Source organism: Nelumbo lutea, chromosome 1 (genome assembly GCF_056320005.1).
Source record: "Nelumbo lutea isolate HS-2025 chromosome 1, American lotus-T2T, whole genome shotgun sequence".
NCBI classification, from domain to species: domain Eukaryota; kingdom Viridiplantae; phylum Streptophyta; class Magnoliopsida; order Proteales; family Nelumbonaceae; genus Nelumbo; species Nelumbo lutea.
The window spans coordinates 94,183,717-94,195,102 of record NC_142684.1 but is presented as its reverse complement, the minus strand read 5'-3'; the positions used below and the strand labels follow the sequence as shown (position 1 = coordinate 94,195,102).

Here is an 11,386-nt window from a genome sequence, read left to right as displayed (position 1 = left end):
GGGATTAGTTGATGGGTTTTTACACCTCACATGGTTAAAGACAAAGACCTGTCGTCCAATGGTTAAAGATATATATATATATATATATAGGTTATCTATATGTATATAGATACATTAGGTTATATAAAAGAAAGATTTCATTTCGTAAATGCCAGTAATAGGCCCTAGAACCTTTTTCTTTTAAGTTATATATATAAGAAAAAAAAGCTCATTGCAGAATTTTGAATTATAGCCCCCCATAAAACGCATCTTATCCATGAATTTAGCATCAATCATACAGTTAGGATTCATCCCTAAAATATATTGGATGGTCCAAAGCAATTCTTGAAAATTTAAAAATTTGGATAATTTATAATTTTCTTTAGTCTTTTAATCCTGTTGTTTTATTCATCTACCATGGGTCTTGAGGTGAATGTTTTAGATAGCTTTATAAAAATAAATCCTTTTCCATCTTGTAACCTGAATATTTGAAGTAAAACCCACAACCGCGCGAATGTTTGCTTCTCAATACTTGTTTTTTCATTGATTTTGCCCATCACATTTCTATTCCCCAACAATTTTTTTTTGGTATCAGAACAAAAAATTGTAGCCAGCTACATCAAGATTTAAAACTAAAACCCTCCGTGGCATCAAGTAACAACAGCTCTAATATTTTGGAATATCCTTTTCAAAAACTTTAACTTCCTGTAGAGAAAACTATAATTATTGATATCGGACCAACGAACTAACAACAAAACAAAACAAAGACTCCAACACACTATACCTAAACCTAACTTATATTTCTCCAAAGCAGAAGCAATCCACCTTCCCTTCCTCAGCTCCAACCTACAAAGGTTGCCATCCAAACAACTCAATATATAAACCTCTGGACGCCAAAAGATGGGCAGCCGTATTACAAGAAGATCTATCTTGTAATGTCTTAATGGGTTTTCAGTCTAACAAACCCTTTGGGAGAAAACTAGAGGGAGATGACTTCTCCCTAATCATTTCGTTGATTACAAACAGACCTTGGGATATAAAAGTGAAATTGCAAAAACTGGATCAAATTACAAACAGGGTACAATCAAACAGGATCCTTAATTACCTTCGTTTTATTTCCTCCGTGTTTGAGTCCTGGTTGCTCTCCAATCCGGCATGGTTTAGATGGATATCACTTAGAAAAGAAGCAGAGGGACTAGGAGCATCTGGTATATCAGCAGTCCCTTCCAACATCGATATCACTTTTGTCATGGGTGGCCGAAGTACTGGCTCGTCATGGAGGCACAAGAGGCCCACTCTGACCATCCTTTTCAATCTTTCCTCATCTACCAGTTGATTACCAACCAGTTTCTGCAACTCATCACCCTTGAAACAGTCGTTGAAAGAATGGTAGGATTTATCGTATGGACGCCAAAAAGGTTGTAGAATGGGTGGGCGAATTTTAAAAATTTTCTACATTTCTTCCAACTGTGAATCATATTCCCTAAATTTAGAATACAATATTTAATGATCCTACTTGAACTGTAATCGAATCAGATCTGAACCAAAAGACAATGGAGGAATTATACATGATCCAGAGAAACAATATCTCCCAAAGTTAGTGTTCACGCCCAAATAAGACACCAAGATCCACTCCTGCTGAAAATGACACAACAATTGTGGAACGGGACCAGCAGGGTGCGTTCCTCACACTGAATCCTTCACAAGGACCCTTTGGAAAACAATGAGCAGTAGACGAACAACCAAGAAGGATTCTTGATCCTCTCGAACTGACAAAAGGGTTGGCGGCTACTATTGGAGGAGAGTGCTAGAGAAGAAAGTGGCAAGCTATTATTTCTTCTCTAGGGTTTCTAAGATACTTTTTCCAGAATGCAAAGAGTTCTCTTGAAAAGCTCCCAGGGTTTGAATTTAGGTAATTCAAATTAGGGTTTTCCTCCTCTAGATTAATGATTAAGAAAGCCTCCTAATCATATCAGGAGTTGCCCTTATCCAAATTAGTATTTGGATCAGGACTCTTCTTAATCTTATCTGCAGATTATGTTAGCTTACTTCTGATCTTATCAGTAGATTACCAAATTCAAATCTGATTTGAATTTGGTCTCCAAGAGTGGATTATGTTAAAAGCGTAATCCTTTTGCTAACCCTAATCTCAGATGCACCCCATAAGTGGGTGATCATATCAACCCAGTTCGAAATGGGCTCTAGGCCCATTAAGTAATAAGTGCTCAATAAGTTTCCAAATTACTGCCTAGTTGAGCTTCTTTGTATGGCGTGTGACCCAAGCATTGATCTACACACCAGCCACATGGGTTCGGCCCAGCCTTTATTACAAGGCCTAGCCGAATTCACTGGAAAGCCCAGTGAATCCGTGAGCCCATCATATGGACCCTATGGGCCCAACACTTACACTAAGTGGTCCCTAACCCAAGCCATCTTATAAAAACCCAATGACTGTGGGTAGGTGCAAGATTAGCTCATCAGGTATTATCCTAAATGGCCTTACACTTAACCTCTCAACCCATAATGATCAAGCATTGCCCGACAAGAGAGGACCTCTCCCTCGACTACAAGGAACAGTACTGCACTCTCTACTCACATGGATCCCGGGAATCAAAACCATTTGCAAATAATTTGAAACCGAAATTATCTATATACCATATATATATAAATTTTGCAAAACAAAATTTCAACGATTGAAATCAATTGTCGGCAGTTTGGTTTCCATCAGAGAGAGTGCGTTCCCGATCATTGCCTTTGTCCGACAAAGGGGCTGATCCTGTCACTATGATCACCCACTCAAATGAATTCTTAGACTGACTTATCATACTTAGGTTTTGATCCCCGCTAAGGATCTCACTGATTGACATATCAAAGGCAGCCAAATCCAACACCTAGTGAAGTATCATAATTGAGTCTAGAGGTCGGGTGTAACTTTCCAGTTTTGCCCATCTATCTCCAAGGTGTAGGGTAATACTAGAAATCCGATTCGATCAAAGGGTTCAAGTAATCCTACAATGCATGTGCCTTGGGTCTTACCCTGACGGCTGAGACAAGCCACCCCAACAGTTGGTAGCACATCAGTATCAGCCTTGGCAGGATAAATCTTCCCAAACTTATCCAATGACTGTGAACATTTAAAACTAACACGAGTCTCGTTAAGTCTCCAATTTTAGGGTTTTACATAGAATCATACTATACAACATAAATCAAACATGCACTTTATTTATTTACACTAAATGTCAAAAGTACATCAAATCAGATTAAAGCTAAGGACATACAAAACTGTCTAATAGTCGTTGACCCAATACTTAAGATCAATCTTATCCTCGGGAACATTATGATCCACTCTGTGACAACGACATACTAGTTCTAACAACACGACCCCAAAGCTGAAGACATCTGCCTTAACTGTTATGGGATTGTTCCCTAACCATTCCGGCGCCAGATATCCCGTTGTCCCTCTAAGTCCAGTAAAGGTATGAATTTGGTCTGGCTTCAACAGCTTCGACACTCCAAAATCAGCGATCTTTGGACAGTCCAACTCGTCCATGAGTTTGTTTTCAGGCTTTATATCGCAGCGGATGATTTGGCTCTCGCATTCATCATGCAAATATCGAAGGCCTCTAGCATTGCTTAAAGCAATTCCCACCCTGTCATGCCAATGTAGTTGTCTTTCCTCCGTAAAGAGTAAATTTGCAAGTGATCCATTGCTCATGTACTCGTACACCAGAAGCATATTAGAGCCATCGTAGCAGTAACCAACCAATCGAACTCAGTTTCTATGATGGGTTTTGGCAATCACCAGCATCTCAGTCCGAAACTACTCCTCTCCGTCCAACATGTTATGCAGTCTCTTGACAGCGACCATCTTCTGGTTGTCGCCATCTGGTAAAGTTCCTTTGAAAACTGTTCCAAAACCTCCTTGCCCACCTCTTCCTTGAAACCTTGTGTAATTTTTTGGATCTCAGCGAATGTAAACGATCTTAAAGCGATCTCCTCGGTTAATTCTATATTTCTTTGTTCTAGGATCCTCTTATACGCCCTAACGCGGTTCCTATAACTAAAAACAACAGAAAACACTAGCACAATGAATGCCAATGGTACCACTCCGATTATTATTAGAATGTCCTTGTTTCTGGTGCTGGTGCCATTTATTTTGCTTCTGCTTCCTGCCTTAACATAAACCATGGTCGACTGATCACCATTAACACTGCTTCTCCCATATCTCAACGGAAGCATCTGTTTTTTGCATTGGTGATTAAAAGTTACAGCTTCACAGCTGCGGTCCTTCAAACAGGTGTTTCTGCAATCTTCAGTGGTAATGGACCATAATGTAGTATACGGTTCATCTACCCATGTGGTATGGTCCAAAGGAAGCATGTTGTACTCGATGTTTTGGTTCTGGGTTCCACAACTCTCTGCACTAAAATTCCTCGCGCAGCCCCAAGTCTGTTGATTTTTGTTAATGAAATCGTAACGTAGACATTGGCAATCAGCTTTTGAATCCACGAGAATACAATATGCATTTATGCCGCACAGCCCTTTGGGAACACAGTAATCGTTCGTTGAATTCCATACAATTGACCAATCACTGCTATTTCTATCCAAACTAGTCGTATAGAGCCGTAAGATCCCGTCGGCATCGATCGTCATGTGGTAAACCATCGTCTTCCCGGTAGCAAATCCACCGTTTGTTACATTTTTTATGTTGACACCGGTGCTGCTGAGCAAGCAGAGGTGGCCATCACTGTCAAAATTCAAACTAACGTGCTGTTGGGCAGATTCAGGACCCGAAGCCCAGTAAGCGTAAGGCTCCGTGAATGGAGCGTCTACGGGGTACTGCACCAGGTATCCATCCAGCTGCATGAGGAGACGAAAACTTCCATTGGAGTGATCGGTTTATGAGACGCTAGAGATAATATCTGCTCCGGCCGGCAGACGCTGACCAGGCAAAAGAGCGTCCGTCGGATAGTTGAAGCTTTGCCATATAACCTCTCCTCTTGAATTACAGAGAACAAAGTTGCCAGAGTCGAGCAGAGAAGCGTAAGAGACAGATTGGTTACTATTAGTGATGGATTTGATGGTTTGGCCTTGGGCGGATTGCAAGATGAGCGCACCATCAGTTGTCAAGCGTAACGTAGTATTTCCTGGCACCGGCGGGTCTTGTCTGTTCGCTGTCCAAACGACAGTCTTCTGGCGGATTTCAGCAAACCAAATTCCAACAGCAAAGCCATTGCCGTATGAGTAAAATCCAAAAGCAAATCGGCCAGAAGGTGAGAGCCACGATGAGGTATTGGTGGGGGAGAGGGAGGAGCCCAAACTTATGTTGTGAGATGATCTTTGTTGAGCACCTGCTAGTGAAGATCAAGGCTCCAACTCTTGTGTTTATAATGACCCATCTTCAATTTGACGCCCCAGCCACGCAAGGCAGTCTATCAGATGAGTTGCACCCAACATGCACATTGTATCAATACTTGTTTGTATATTGCAACTTGTACTCAGTGGAAGCATCACTTCTTGAATAGTGCTTGGAACTTAATGGGTACTTAGTGAGTGATTTACTTCCCAATTGTTAGGCATTATTTTGAGTTAGTGGACCATGTTTATCCACTTTCTAGTTTAATTGCTTATTTTTAGCTAATGTTAGTTTTGCTCTAAGTCTATTTATTTGGACCCCTGGCATTGCTTTTCAAATGAATAGAAATGGTAGTGGCTTTGTTTTCAACACAAAAAATTTCAACTTCCCAACAATTTTTTTGGTATCAGAGCCAAGTTGGGTCTTTATCTGAGCAAAGGGTAAAGTAAGAGAAAAAGAGTGAGAGAATCCCAATTGACTGAAACATAGTGAGACAAACATAAAACTAAGAAGAGAAAAATTCCGCCATGGCAAGCAATGGAACCACTTCATCAGCTCTGCCCCTAATTCCAGTCTTTTGGGAAAAAATTATCACTTATGGAGCCTCAAAATGAAGACCATGTTCAAGTCTCAAGAGCTATGAGACTTGGTGGAGAAGGGATTTGAAGACACAAATCTGGCCGAGCCTAATCAATGGTTGCGAGAAACCCGTAAAAAGGATGCAAAGGTTCTGTTCCTCATTCAACAGGCCCTTGATGAAGAAAATTTTCCAAGAATTGCAGCAACTAGCACCTTCACTCAAGCATGGGAGATTCTAAAGCAAGAATTTTTGGGTGACAAGGTAATTACTGTAAAATTACAGACCCTTCATTGTAATTTTGAAACATTGGCCATGAAAGAAAAAGAATATGTGCAAGTATTTTTATCTAAGGTGTTTGGGATTGTTAATCATATGAAGTCATATGGTGAAAGTGTTAGTAATGGAACTGTTGCAAGGTTTTGAGGAGCTTAACCTCAAAATTCAATCATGTAGTTGCTGCAATTGAAGAGTCTAAGGACTTGTCTACTTATACTTTTGATTAATTAATGAGTTCTCTATTAGCCCATGAAGTTAGGCTGAGTAGATCCTATGAAAAGGTTGGGGAGAAGGCTTTTCATATTAAGGGGGAGTTTCTTACAAGGGAAAGTCAGAAAATTCAGGAGGCCAGGGATAGGGCAGAGGTGGTTTTTGTGGTCGAGGTCGTGGTGCCAGTAGAGGAAGAGGCCAATTTGGTGATCAACGCCAATACAAAAGCACTATCCAATGCTGATATTGCAAGAAATTGAGTCACAAAGAAGTAAATTGTTGGACCAAGCAGAGAGATGAGCATAAACAAGCCAATTTTACAGAGAAAGTTGAAGATGAGAGCAAGCTATTCATGGCTCATTCTCCTATTGATAATGCTTCCAATGGAGTGTGGTTTTTGGATAGTGGATGCTCCGACCATATGTCTGGAACAAAGTCTCTTTTTAAAGAACTTGACGAGTCACAAAAAAGCGAAGTTCGACTCGGAAACAAGCAGATGCAAGTTTAAGGGAAAGGTACAATTGCCACCAAAACCTCACAAGGTAATGAAAAACTCCTCCATGATGTGCAATATGTTCCTAATTTAGTTCATAATTTGTTGAGTGTTGGGCATTTGATGGATGGTGGATACTCTATTTTGTTTAATGATGGTTGTTGTTCTGTCCAAGATAAGAAAACAGGCCATATAATAGTTAGCATTCCTATGGCACAAAATAAAATGTTTTCGTTAGAAGTATCATTTAAATGTGAAATGGCTGAAATTGTTGGCTAAAAAACATATGGTTGTTGGGTTGCCGAAAATTGATGGTCTTGATTTTTGTGAAGGCTGTGTCTATGGGAAACAAAGTAGAAATTCATTTCTTGTAGACAAGTCATGGAGGGCTTCTAATTATCTTGAATTGGTACATGCTGATGTGTGTGGTCCAATGAGTATTGAATCATTTGGTGGAAGCAGATATTTTTTGTTATTTACTAATGATTACAACCGCATGAGTTGGGTGTATTTCTTGAAACTCAATTCAGAAACTTTTGAAACTTTCAAGAAATTCAAAGCATTAGTGGAGAAGCAAAGTGGGCATTGTATAAAGGCGTTTTGTTCCGATAGGGGTGGTGAATTTACTTCTAATGAATTTAATATTTTTTGTGAGGAAAATGGCATTCACAGGGAGTTGACAGCACCGTACACACTGGAGCAAAATGGTGTGTCTGAGCGGAAGAATCAAACGGTGGTTGAAATGGCAAGAAGCATGATGAAAAATCAAAGGCTGTCATGAACCAGACCCCATATGAAACTTGAAAGGGTAGGATGCCGTGGGTAAGCCACTTAAAAATATTTGGTTGTATAGCCTATGCCTTAGTTACTTCTCCAACCCGCAACAAACATGATGAAAAATAAAAAAAATGCATTTTTGTTGGCTATAGCCCTCAATCCAAAGCATATAGGTTGTATAACCCTATGAGTGGCAAAGTAATTATAAGCAGGGATGTTAAATTCAATGAAGAAGAAACTTGGGCCTGGAACAACGACAACGCAACACCTACAACACCTCAAGTTACAGAAGATGCTAGTATAACCTCTGTGATAGAACCTCTAGAACCATCTAGTCCATATGTTGGTAGTAGCATCTCAACCATTCATTCATCTCCCTCCAGCAATAGTAGCGCATCTACTCCAGCAAGCTTGCAGTCCTCATCTTCAAGTTCTTCTAGTGAAACACCTCCAAAAAAATTCTGATCATTGAGGGATATTTATGCTTCATGTAGCTTTGCTTTGTATGTTTCTGACCCCACTTGTTATGATGAAGCTGTAGAAGGTTAAGTTTGGTAGGATGCAATGAAAGAAGAGATGTCAGCTATTGAAAGAAATGAAACTTGGGAGTTGATCAATCTACCAGAAGGCAAGAATGTTATTGGGCTCAAGTGGGTGTACAGAACAAAGTATCATACTGATGGTATTATATAGAAATACAAAGCTCGGTTTGTGGCGTAAGGGCATTCTCAACAACAAGGTGTTGACTTTGAAAAACTCTTTCTCCGGTTGCTCGCTTTGAAACGGTGAGAACCTTTCTAGTCTTGGCTGCACAATTAAATTGGGTTGTGTACCAATTTGATGTTAAATCCGCCTTTTTGAATGGAGAACTAGAAGAAGAGGTGTATGTTTCTCAGCCTAAAGGTTTTGTTAGTGGCAATGACAACAAAATTTACAGGTTAAAGAAGGCTTTATATGGCCTAAAGCAAGCCCTGCGAGCGTGGTATAGTAAGATCGACTCCTACTTTCAGGAGAATGGATTTGAAAGGAGTAAAAATGAGCCAACGCTTTTTGTGAAGAAGTGAGGTAACTCTGAATTTTTGGTGGTGTGTCTTTACGTTGATGACATAATTTATATGGGGTCTTGTGAGTCTCCTATTGAGGAATTTAAGTCTTGCATGATGAAAAAATTTGAGATGTCAGATTTGGGTTTGTTGCATTATTTTCTTGATTTGGAGGTGAACCAAAGTGCAAATGGGATTTTTATTTCTCAAAAAAAGTATGTTATTGATTTGTTGAAAATGTTCAATATGTTAAATTGTAAAACAGCTCCAACTCCCATGAATGTGAATGAGACACTCGTAACTAATGATGGCACTGGAATGGCGAATGCGAGGTATTTTAGAAGTATGGTTAGCGGTTTGAACTACTTGTCTCACACAAGGCCCAATATAGCATTCCCTGTCAACGTTGTTTCTAGATTTATGCATAGCCCAACAATGCATCACTCGAGTTAGCAAAGAAGATCCTTCGTTATGTTGCTGGAACTGTTGATTTTGGAATTTGGTACTCAAAAGTATTAGATTTCAAACTTTTGGGTTTTACTGACAGTGACTGGGTAGGTTGTTTGGATGATAGAAAAAGCACTTCCGACTATGTTTTTTCCCTTGGTTCGGGTGATATTTCATGGAGTTCAAAGAAGCAAGAGATCGTGACTTTGTCATCATCAGAAGTGGAATATGTCGCTACAACGACATCAGTTTGTCAAGCAGTTTGGCTAAGGAGATTGCTAGTTGATTTTTGCCAAGTTCAAGGTGTAACTCAAGTGTTTTGTGACAACAAGGCAACAATCGTTATAGCGAAAAATCCAACTTTCCACAGCAAAAGAAAGCACATTGACATCCGCTATCATTTCATTCGAAATTTGGTTGCAGAAGGAACAATAGCAATGAAGCATTGTGGGACCAATGAGCAAGTAGCTGATGTTCTTACCACGTCACTGCCGCGTGCCAAGCACGAGTACTTCAAGATTCCAGATGGGAGTAACAAGTTTTGTAGCAAGGGAGAGTGTTGAATAGTGCTTCAAACTTAGTGGGTGATTTACTTCCTAATTATTAGGCATTATTTTGAATTAGTGAACCATATTTACCCACTTTCTAGTTTAATTACTTATTTTTAGGTAAAGTTAATTTTGCTATAAGTCTATTTAATTGGACCCTGACGTTGCTTTTCAAATGAACATAATTTAAACAGGATCGAGAATTACGATGAGAGTTGTATGTACACACGTATTTGAACAGCAGAAATCAAATAGAAGATGATGTTATCTTAAATTGTCCGATGGTGTGGATTTGGATTCTAAACTTATTTTGCACGACACGTGAGAATTGCAGGAATCCTCGTGCATTTCTTTAATACAAAGATGAAAAGATTTCCTATTATGGTCAGATGCGATTTCCCAGAGCCAGGTAATCTAACTCATCAGTGTATTAAATTACTAGTCGATTTGAAGTTTTGTTTTATCTTCCATGGCATGTTCACATTTTTTTATCAGGATTTGTTAGTGCTGGGTGAGCTGTCCGGTCACAGCCTCCGGATTGTCTGAAGCCAGGTGACACATCTAAGTAACCCTTAATCCATATCATTGAATAAACTAGATGATTATTGGCTGTGCGGATGTGTCACATGGAGGAAACTGTTGACGGCATAGGCATCCTAGCTTGGAATCTTGAGCATGGTCAGTTTTTTTTTTTTTTTCTTTATTTGAGGGAAAAGGATAAGAAGACACAAGAAGATACAAACAGTCTTCTATCCGTATTATATATGTTTTGGAGAACACTTCCCTTCTCTCACACAATCTTATACAAACAGCTAGATTTTCATTATCAAAATTCATGAGAGGGTTTTGATTGGTCCAAGTATTATGTCTTTCTGGCGGCATGGATTTTTCCTATACAAGGGCAAAACCTTCCGGTTAAGTTCTTAAGGGTATTTGGAAAAGATTGATAAAAGGAGAAAGTCAATGCCGTTGATAGATGAAGAACCTATTAAGTTTCCCTTACAGCCATGAGAGGAGGATATACACTTGAAATGAAAGACATGGATATAGAGTCTGTGGAAGAAAATTATAAGCGAGAGAGTCGATTCCCTTTCAACGGAGATTGTGAAAAAATCCTCCTTTTTATTCAGCATATTTATTTTATTTCATTTTTTTTTTTTTGGGGGGGGGGGGGGGGGGACTCTTTGGAGTCAGTATAACCGTATAAGGAATGTTCAATGGGTTATGATTGAATGCTTCTTCCACTCAAAATATTTCTCTAGCATGTGGACTTAAGATTATGGGCCATAGCTTCTTCCGTGTTTCATTTTATATTCTCTTTGAGACCTGTTCCTGAGTTGTTCTCATATATGGTTATTTTGTATGCTGTCCCTTTAAAGCTATGTAACTATCTGATAGAATGCTTAGATGCTCACACATATTGTTGTCCATGACCTCCTAGTTCATCCCAATCAACGTCCCAATACTTGATAATTAATTAACCAACCATTAAATCAATTATCAATTTGGTTCATGTAGAATTGGCTGTAGCTGTTTGACCCAGATGAAAATAGGTTTATGTTTTATAGTAATGGGTTTTAGTTTTTCTTTTTTTATTCTTGGTACTGCTAGTCTACAGTTCTCTCTCTCTCTCTGAACAGGGCAGGATTGTGTTTTCAGAACAAAGAGGCTTAAAAT

The 11,386-nt window shown here is 39.3% G+C and overlaps 1 pseudogene; it reads right to left on the bottom strand.

The window, feature by feature from the left end:
* Window positions 1-1,080: 1,080 nt before the first annotated feature.
* LOC148876207 (G-type lectin S-receptor-like serine/threonine-protein kinase LECRK2) lies at window positions 1,081-5,337 on the bottom strand (annotated as a pseudogene).
* Between the last annotated feature and the right edge of the window lie 6,049 nt (window positions 5,338-11,386).